Below are 9754 nucleotides of genomic sequence, written 5' to 3'. Positions count from 1 at the left end.
AGAAACAGCGAGAGAAGAACACTTAAATCAGACTGTGTCTGCTACCTACCTAGTTGAAAGAAGGGAGTGCATAAATCCAGATATTAAAGTAAATAGAGAAAGAAACAGCTGTTTTATGGGAACTCCAGAACCTTAAACCCCTTGTTTGTTCTGTATTTCACTTGATTATCTTAACCTGTTCTCATATTCCCAGCAAATGGCTGCAAAGGGAAATGCAAACAGACAAAAGGGAACAGCAAAGAGGATTTAAGAACTGCATACCATTATAATAGAGCATAAGAGTTTAGAGAGAGAAAATCACAGAATCACAGAATAAGCTGTGTTGGAAGTGACCCACAAGCATCACCGAGTCCAACCCCTGGCCCTGCACAGGACCATTCCCAAGGGTCACACCATGTGCCCAAGAGCATTGTCCAAACACTTCTTGAACTCTCTCAGGCTTGGTGCTGTGACCAGTTCCCAGGGGAGCTTCTTCCAGTGCCCAGCTACCCTCTGGGTGAAGAACCTTTTTCTAATACCCAAACTCATTCTCCCCTGACACAACCTCCTCTGCTTAAAACAAATACCAGCAGATGTTGTACTGTGTAACCAGTACCTTACCTATTGGTAGCTGTAGGGTATTTTGTGAAAAGTGTGAAGCTGGTATTTAGGTTACTTTCCTTATTCTGTTACAATAATGCATGGGGCATCCCAACTTTGTATCATGTTTGATTTCCACGAGAGACCAATGTCAGTGGGAGAACAAAAAAGTGTGACTTGATAAATCTGGAAAGAGCTGTTTTTTCAAAACCCCTTCAGAGAACAAGGTCTTTGTAGCCCTTGGAATCCTGCCTGATTAGAAGAAAAAGCCAAATAATTTGACACAACAAAGCAGTGTACAACTTCAGCTTGCTAGCAGTGCCTTAGTAGCTTGCCTGTCTTTCCAGAATGTGACAAGTGCCTGAGGAAAGGCAAACAACTCATATTGTGAGAGAAAAGGAAGGAGTATTAAGTGCTGTTGATTTCAGATAGGGGAAAAAAAAGCCTTTGTATGGAAAATGAAAATAGAAATGCAAATCAGCTCCAAATACTTAACATATCTGATAAACAATTGTATAAAAATAGAAAGTAAAGACAATAAAGACCTTAAAACATTGTGTAGTCACATTCAGTGTCAGTGTAGCCTCACGTAGCTGAGGAGCATGCCTGTGCACACTGCCAGACACAAGCACATATCCTCACCAGTCAGTTAGACCTTCCCAAGTCACATGCAAACATCAGTTCCCAAACATTCGTGTTTGTAGTCACACTAACAATTAAAATTATATCCTGGCAGCTGAAATGACACACACAGGAAAAAAATATTGCTCAGCATTGCCTGAAGCACCAGAAAAAGAAGTATAATAGAGAATTAAGAAGCTAGGGGGAAAAGGGAGGAAGAGAAGCTAGTCAAGCATATTGTATTGTTCACTGGTGTCAATCTGCACAGATCATGTTTCAGCTGATCGTGCCTGATCTACTTAATGGCTGTTTTCTGTAAGCTGTATTTCAGCTATTCCGCAGTTTAGAGAAACATCTTACACTGTCACATCTGCAGAGAACTTTACATAATAACATAACTTACAAAGAAGACTGCATAAGCAGTGAATACCAAATCCAATGGGCCTGAGGTGGATCACAGCTTCTAAAGTGTTTTTGAAAGACTTTTTAACAAGAGATGCACTTCTTTATCATGAAGGATCCCTACATCAATGTCTGTCAACCCATCAGTCTTGAACTGGACTTGAATATGGACAGCCTTTGTTTTCTGCACTGGTGTCTTTCTGTTACAAATGCAACTTTTGGAAAATGCAGGCATCTTCTTTCTGAATACTTGGTAGAAGCAGTATTTGGCAGTGCAGTTTGAATTTCCATTTCCAAGCATGGGCTTTGATAGTGTTATAATTTCTGTTTAACTTGTCCAAATAGATGCCATAACAACACACCTGTATCTTTGCAAGCAAGGTCTGTCTTAGGAAAAGAAAATTCTAAAGGATAATCTTAAAATAAGTTTTAGTAAGAGATATTTTATTTTCAAGGACATGTTATTTAAGTTCACAGAACTCTTCAGCATTCCTAAAGTCCAATTGAACATGACAGTGAATTCCGCAGGTGTGTTAAAATCTCAGACCAGCTTCCTAATTCATTATTATTAGGTAAAAATAGAGTGATTTCTCTTGAGAAAATATAACACAAACTCTCCTTAACTCAGTAAGATTTCCACAGGATTATTCCCTATGTGGGAAAATACTCAGAAAATGCTAAACTTACTGTTTTTTCCCCTTTACCAAGATGTGGTTTATAACTCCCTATACCTTTAGGGCTTAATCCTTTCATCAGTCACCAAATCAAATAATGGCATTAAACATTAATAGGATAGACAAAAATGTATGATAGTTTTTTCTTTCAAACTGCAGAACTCCAGTGAAGAAATGCTGTGGCTACTCTTAGCTATACTCCCCCCTTGAAGACCTTTGAAATGAAGTGTATGCTTAGACTGTCCTTTTTCCTTTTGGCTTGATAATTTGTTCCCTGGCCAACTTGAACTAGGTGCTCAAGGCTGTCTTCAAGGAGTCATGTTCTGTTGTGTCCAGTGGCTACCTAGTGTTTCCAAAAGCTCTCGGTACCTTCCCTCTTGTTTTAGACAGTGGAGCTATGGCATTTCTGCAGAAATGGCAGTTCTCTCTGTCTCAGGGAAATGAACAAAAAAAAAATATTGAGGAGATAGTGGTGTAGACTCAGAGGCAAGAAATCAGTGTTCTGGTTTTTCTTGTCAGGTTTAGGCCTTGAAATTTTGGTGAAAAATCACAGTCCTCCTGAAACGCTTCCATCACCCCTGGATGCTTTTGTGAAATGCCCTATCCTTGCTCCTTGCTCCCTCTAGCCTCTCTGTGCAAACTACTGTCTTGAATTCCCATCTACTTTCCCTAACACCGCCCATAGCACACTAATTTTATTCTTATTGAAATGCACTACATGATAGGACATCCTTATATATGAATATTCTCATTTTTTACTGTGTAAAGCAATAACTTTATGAAAAACTTTATTTTCAAGGGATATGACATGGTTTGAAAGGCTTTTTCTCTCTCAGAAACCTAATTCATCCTCTTTTTTTTTCTGAAAGCTTATTTATCTCACCTTAGCTAAATCATGTCTATAGATAATAACTCATGTTCCAGTTGCCAGTAGGGTGTTTTCTTATGTTTCAGTGGTGTAGGTGAGAAGTAAGTAAATCCATATTCTTGTGTGCTGAAATTATCATTTATTACAGTCTGTTGTGTTGTATTTCATCCTCTTTCTTTATAGTCAAGCTATAAAGCCAGTATTTTTTTCTCCAAAACTTTCATATTATGTTTACACACTTCTCCTACAGACATTTTATGTCTTCATTCCCCCCCTCAATCTAATTCCAACATGCCTTGCATATGGACTGCCCCAATTATAACAAATCTCCAGCAAGCAGCCAACTGATGAGCTCACTTGAACTTTTATGTAAATAGGGAGGATGGGTCACTCCAGGACTGCTTTTTGTCAGTCCATAAGAAGAGTGCTATGGATTTCTTCTGGAAATCTTCCTAACAAAATTGAGGAAAGGAGACGCATATCAGGTGGTTTTGGAAGTCTGAAGAGAAAATACACTTCAGATAGCTACAGTGAATTTGCACACAAACTCTTTAGCTGAAAGGGCAAAAGTCATGATAAATACTTCACTGCAGAATGAAAATAGTAGCTTTTCTTGTCAGTCTGTTTTTACCAATTTCTGCCACTGCTGAACTTTAAAACACAGTTGAAACCTGCAGGTTTTTTGTTGTTTTTAATTGTTTTCATGCCTAAATAACTAAAAGCACATCTCATACTAATTTCTGATAGTAGATGGTACTTGCTAGGAAACAATCTATAGAACCTAGGAATAGTACTTGAAGTCTGTGTCTGAAGGATGTCTGGGTTGACTGAAGGAGCCTCTAAGCTGTCACTTAAGTTACTGCTCTTACTTAAATGCTTGTCTGATGTTAATTTTCATCTATAGACACAAAAAAAGTTAACCCAGACTTTGCCATTTAATATGGTAGCCAAAGTTGGTTTTCATGTCAGCCTGTGCTCTCCATGGAAATATCTTCAAAACAGATGGTTGTTTCTCCTCAATTCAGCAACTCCTTACTCCTTCTCATGCCATATTCTTCTCCATTTAAGTTTAATGCTTTCATGAGAGGTATAAGAGATGGGGAAAAAAAAAAACCCTAGGGCACTGATTGCTAATGGCTTGCATTAGTGAATTTTGTCAAAAAATCTGGCACTTGGTATCGTTTTGCAAATTGTTCTCTCTTAATAGTAGTACTTGACACACTTACTAAAAATTGAACTTTCCATTTTGCAAGTTGGAATCTAAAGAACAGCAATGCTTTCCAAGCAAGCGTACAGCTAAGGCATATTTTATATAAGGGGATGAGCTTTGTTTTTAATAGCACAGTCTGTCATGCCTCGGTAATGAATCCAAATGAAAACCATGCAGAAGTAATACCAAGAATGAAACAAGATTTCAGACTCTGGGGGGGTGATTTAGGTATTTTTTTTCTCCTCTTTTTCTCTCTCATCTAGCTAGCTAAGGGATTGCAAAGGCTTCTACAAATGGCAGAAGTTTATGTCATAGAGTTTGGCAGTCAGTAAAGCCCTCTACAGCTCCAGTGTATGCATACTTACTGTGCAGAATCAGTTAAAAAATTTCTTCATTAAGAAAGTTATTCTGCCAGGTAAAAATAAATACATTTATGCCTCTTCAGAGGTTCATCAGGGCTGCGGGGCTGCGGAGTTGGTTTTTTTTATTTTATTTTCATTATTTAGACCTTTTTTTGCTCCTTTACTTCTGATAGCAGCTTTTACAGTTAAAGTAATATGGCTTGTAAAGTTAAAATCAATTACAGTAGCGTATCCCTTATGGATATCCTGTAGAAGATATCCTGTATATGCACCACAGGTTTAATTTCAAACTCTGAAGGCTGTAATCTGAATTCAGTACATGTAGCCATTAAGAATTAATACAAGATATAAAATCTCACTCATGTTTATAAAATGTCAGTCAAGCAGCACCTGATGCCTGGAGTTGTGTTAGCACAGTAAGCTCAGGATACAATGAGATATGTTTCAGGGATGTTTATTTTGGAAACCTGGGGAGAAATGGAAAAGATGTTTGACCTTGGAACACTGGCTCCTCCATGACTGTTATTAGTGTCAGATATATATATATATTATATATGTCGTCCTACATAAATATATATGTACACATGTAGGTGTATTTACCAAAGTTTCTTGTTTTGTTGAAGCTACCTGTACAATCTGCACTGAAGGAAAAACTGAGTTCTTATGCATGGCTTTTCTGTAATCATGGTGGCCCAAATCAATGTAAGGCTTCAAGTGTCAGGATCAACATGAAAACTGTGCCTGAGGGAGAAGCGAGTGCACTGCAAGAAAAATCAGTAATGCTGCATGAGGGATCAGTGTCAGAGGGGACTCTGGGGCAGGGGACACCTGTTAGACCAGAGGAAAGAGTGTGGGTGATGCATTTTGGCTCTGCAGGACAGCTGAAGAAAGTTCCACTGCCCAAGGCAGTAACTCATGCATTCCTGTGGTTAAGGGACAGATATGTTCAGGAATTGCAGCATTAGAATTTTTGAGAGGTCTTTTGCTTCCTGAAAGTCAGAGACTCTTAAGATACCAATCTATTTTCAGGGTTATGCTACAGGGTTATGCTTTCCTCCTCTTTGCTTTCTTTGGGCTTGCTCTTGGAGTATAAGTTTGAGATTCTCAAATCTCAGAGGATTTAATTGATTCTGACCAGGCTACATAGACTAAAAATTTAGGCCAAAAAGTTCAGTAAGCATGCGTGGTTTTTTCTTTCTAAAGCTGCTTAATATATTTCATGTCATAGTTTTTTAAACATAATTTTGGCTTAATATAATGTAACTGTATTTTCTTTAAAATTGCATTAATCTTATAGAATTCATACCTTGTGTGGGCATAATGTGCATTACACAGCATGTTGAAAAAATTGTCTTCAGATGTTGATAAGCTTTTTTAAGGGAAATGGAGAAGTGGTGAATGCACAACTCCAGCAGTTCCCCAAATTTCATTCTGAGAGTCAGCACTAATTCTTCTGTTGATACATTCCTTTTAATAAAGCAAAACATTGTTAGCAGCATGCAGTATCCACAAGCACAAAGAAATCTCAAATTGCAGTTTTTGCCCTCCACTAATATGCAGCTATTTTCACTGATAACCGTGCCTTGCCAAAGTGCAGAACAATGATTTTAAAAGGCAAAGACCAAAGTACCATAATGACACACAAAAGTAGTGAAACAAAGGGATGACATTTTTCTTATTTCTTCTACTTCTTTAAGAAAGGCAGTTATTTTCCTGGAGTGGAAAAATGTCAGCTTTATCCAGTATCCCCAGAAGCATTGGTCCAGTGTATTGTATATTTGGAGAGTCAGTGCAGTTCAGGCACAACAAATTGTAAAGGTTCGTCTAAAGCTATGCAGTCCCAAAAGATCTTCGTTTGGCACTTTTGTCTTGAGAAGTCCATGGAGGCAATAGACTCATAGAAATTTAAGGTGTTTACAAACTGTGTGCCAGCTACTACAGCACTTTCTAGAATGCTGCTTTTTCCATTTGGGTAACTTAACTTACTTAACCGTGCTTAACTGTGACAGGGTAGTCGGACACCACTTGCATGGCACTAACAAAAAGAGGGAGACAAATGTCTTTCTCTGCTGTTTTTCTTTGTTTACCTGTGTTTTATGCAACAATATTTTTGCTAAAATCCCATTTGTTTTCCTCAGAAAATAACCCCATAACCAAACCCGGGTTTCCTCAGTGGTCAACAAGACAAGACTATTTGTCTTGATTTACTCTAAAAAGGCAAGTTGCCCTCTGTGGTAAATATATACACACATGGAGAAATTTCAGAAAGAATTTTGTTCACAGTGTTCTAGTTCTCAGGATAGGACCAGTTAAGCTTCCTTTTCATCTTCAAGAAGGATGTTAAGCCTGTAGCTTTCATTTTGTAGAAGAACTAGTTGCCCACCCAACTCCAAAACATGAACTTAAACATAATCCCCTGAAAAAAAGAAAATTTTGGCTTTTGTCTCCAAAAATTACAGCACTGTTTCCTAGCAATTTTTTCTTCACTTGTGAAGTATTAAAAGAGTGGTCAACAACCCAGGTATTTGATGACTAAGGAAAATGTGCCTTTTTTGGACATCCCACAAGAAAGGTATAGTGATAAATATACCTCTAACCAATGCCCTGAGTTAAGCTAGTGAGGATGTGGCATGATACATTGTAATGATACCTCAGTATGCATTGAAATACCAATTTTATATCTTTGGATAACTTACGTGATGGTTGTAAGTGCATACAAGAAGTGAGGCTGCAGTGTCTTGCCAGTCTTACGTTAACAAGATAATGCTAAAGGAAATTTAATACAGACTCCTTCATCATCCTGGCATGCAGACAAACTTTTCCTCTGTGACTGAATGTGATGGAATAGTTTTATTTAATTTTTTTGTAAAAGGCAGGAAAAAAGTTCCAGAAAAGCCTTCCAGCCTGATGTTTAGGTTCCAGTCCTTTAATGAATGTGTAATTATTTATAACATCTGGAACAGTTTCAACAGCAGGGAGTGAGAGCTTAAAAAAAATAATCAAATAGGCCTAGTCCAAAATGTCTCTTATTGTAGCAGTTACGATAATCATCAAAGGAAATACATGTAGAGTTGAATTCTCCCACAGACCAGAAAGATATAGGAATGAAACCAGCATCTCCCAAATCTGGGGTAACTGCAGTGAGCACTGAATTTTATAATTACTGAATGGTGGTGGTACCACATCATTCATGGTAAATCTATCCTTTATAATCATCTGTTATGTACAAAAACTGCATTGGAATTTGTAAGGAGCTTCCGGATGACCAACACAGTCCTGTGTTTTTCCTGCAAATACTGGATTTATTAGGGAATGGGCAGCTCTCATTCCAGTACTGTAGCTGTTTCATTTCCCAATCAATTAATTAGTACCTGGTGGGTACTAATCATTTTGTGTATAAATGCTTGTCTGCATAAATAAGGGTACCTTTTACAGTGAAACACACCACTTTCAAATATTTATTTCTTTATTACATAAATCACCTTGTATGTAATCAAAATGCCTTCCATTTGAAGGAGACTCAGAAATCTAAAATCATCATGCTGATTTTAAAAATTTTTCAGGCTTTGACACTAAGTTTCTTGTTTGTATGAAAGTCACAGTTCTTTCAATAATACTATATAGTATAAATTGGCTTTCTATGAGGACTTTACTAGTCATAAAAATCTAATAGAGTTCAAAGTCCGATTTTATATCATCTCTGGTCAGACAAAGTCAGTAATTTTGCAAACAAAATCCTACTACATTAGACGAGGAAGCTGACAAGGATGATGATGATGATGTTGATTATCTGTGTTGCATCAATCAGTGCTGTTTTACTTTCCTCAAGCTGTAGTCAGCTTTTTTGCTTTTCGGCAAACTTTATGTGTACTTCTACTTTCATTTTGTGTACGTGCTAAGAATGGATGAAGAAAGGCAAGTTGACTTTCATCTCTATAATTAACACTTGCATGAAGCATAAAACGTGAAAATTAGAAATGAGGATGTAACTGAGGGGGGGAAGCTGAACCTGCCTGATCTTTTCTAGTTTGAAACTGCTTGACAGATCAGCCCTTTGAGATTCAAGTTCTATTTAGCGAAATGTCAGTCGGAAGCTGCTGAGTGGGAGGGACGTCGTCACTCACTCCTCAGAGACAGCTAATCATATCGTGGTGAGGAGGAAGAACTGTTTAATTCCTGCAGGCTTCAGTTTTGGAGGAGCCTTGCGAATTACTTTTTGTAAATATATTCTGCTAGAGGTAAGCAGGGCATAAGTACACGATTTCAAACAAAAGCTTCCAAACCAAGCTCTGCAGCAGCCATTCTCAAGCTAAAAGCCCCAGTATTTACTCCCCATTTCTACCTGCCAGTGTCTTTTTCACACCAAAGAAAAGAGGCAAATAGCCTCAGTTAAGCTAGGTAGGGGTAAAAAAATGGAGTTTGATGTCATTGATGTGTTTCAGTGTTTGCCTTTGTTTCCTGCCCACAGTATAGGATAAAGCTGTACTGGATTTGGAGATCCACTACTATATTTTCTTTTGAATAAGGAGTGCAATAATAATTTTGGAGCATTCAGGTTATAAGTAACATAAGATTGAGCAAGGTAAACAATCCAGGGTTGAGTTGTCTGAGGTAACAATACCCAAGCTTTAAAAAAGAGTTCTTAATTACATGTCACAGACTGTGCAGCTTGTCAGTGCCGGAGTGTGAGGTGCCACGACCTTCCTAAAAGCATCTCCTTAGCGAAGCAGCTCGGCAGGACCACCACACACTCACACACGCGTACACGCGCACACACACGGATAGCTCCAGTAAATGGGTCGATGGCAAAGATTCAGGAAGGATCTCTGTACAGAGTTCCACAGGAGCAGTTTATTGCAGCCACGATCACGAAGGGTTCCAGGGACAAAGAACAATGGAGGGTCCAGGTTTATGTATGGGAGCAGATCGAGCATCAGAGACCAGTGATCTGAGGGCATGGAGGCGGTACACAGGCAGGACTAGGGAATGGGAGCCAATGGAGAAGCTCTGAGGGAGTGGCGAGGGCAAGGGCCAATGG

The sequence above is a fragment of the Corvus moneduloides genome, chromosome 5 (assembly GCF_009650955.1).
Source record: "Corvus moneduloides isolate bCorMon1 chromosome 5, bCorMon1.pri, whole genome shotgun sequence".
NCBI classification, from domain to species: Eukaryota; Metazoa; Chordata; class Aves; order Passeriformes; family Corvidae; genus Corvus; species Corvus moneduloides.
Note: the sequence above shows the minus strand (reverse complement) of the source record.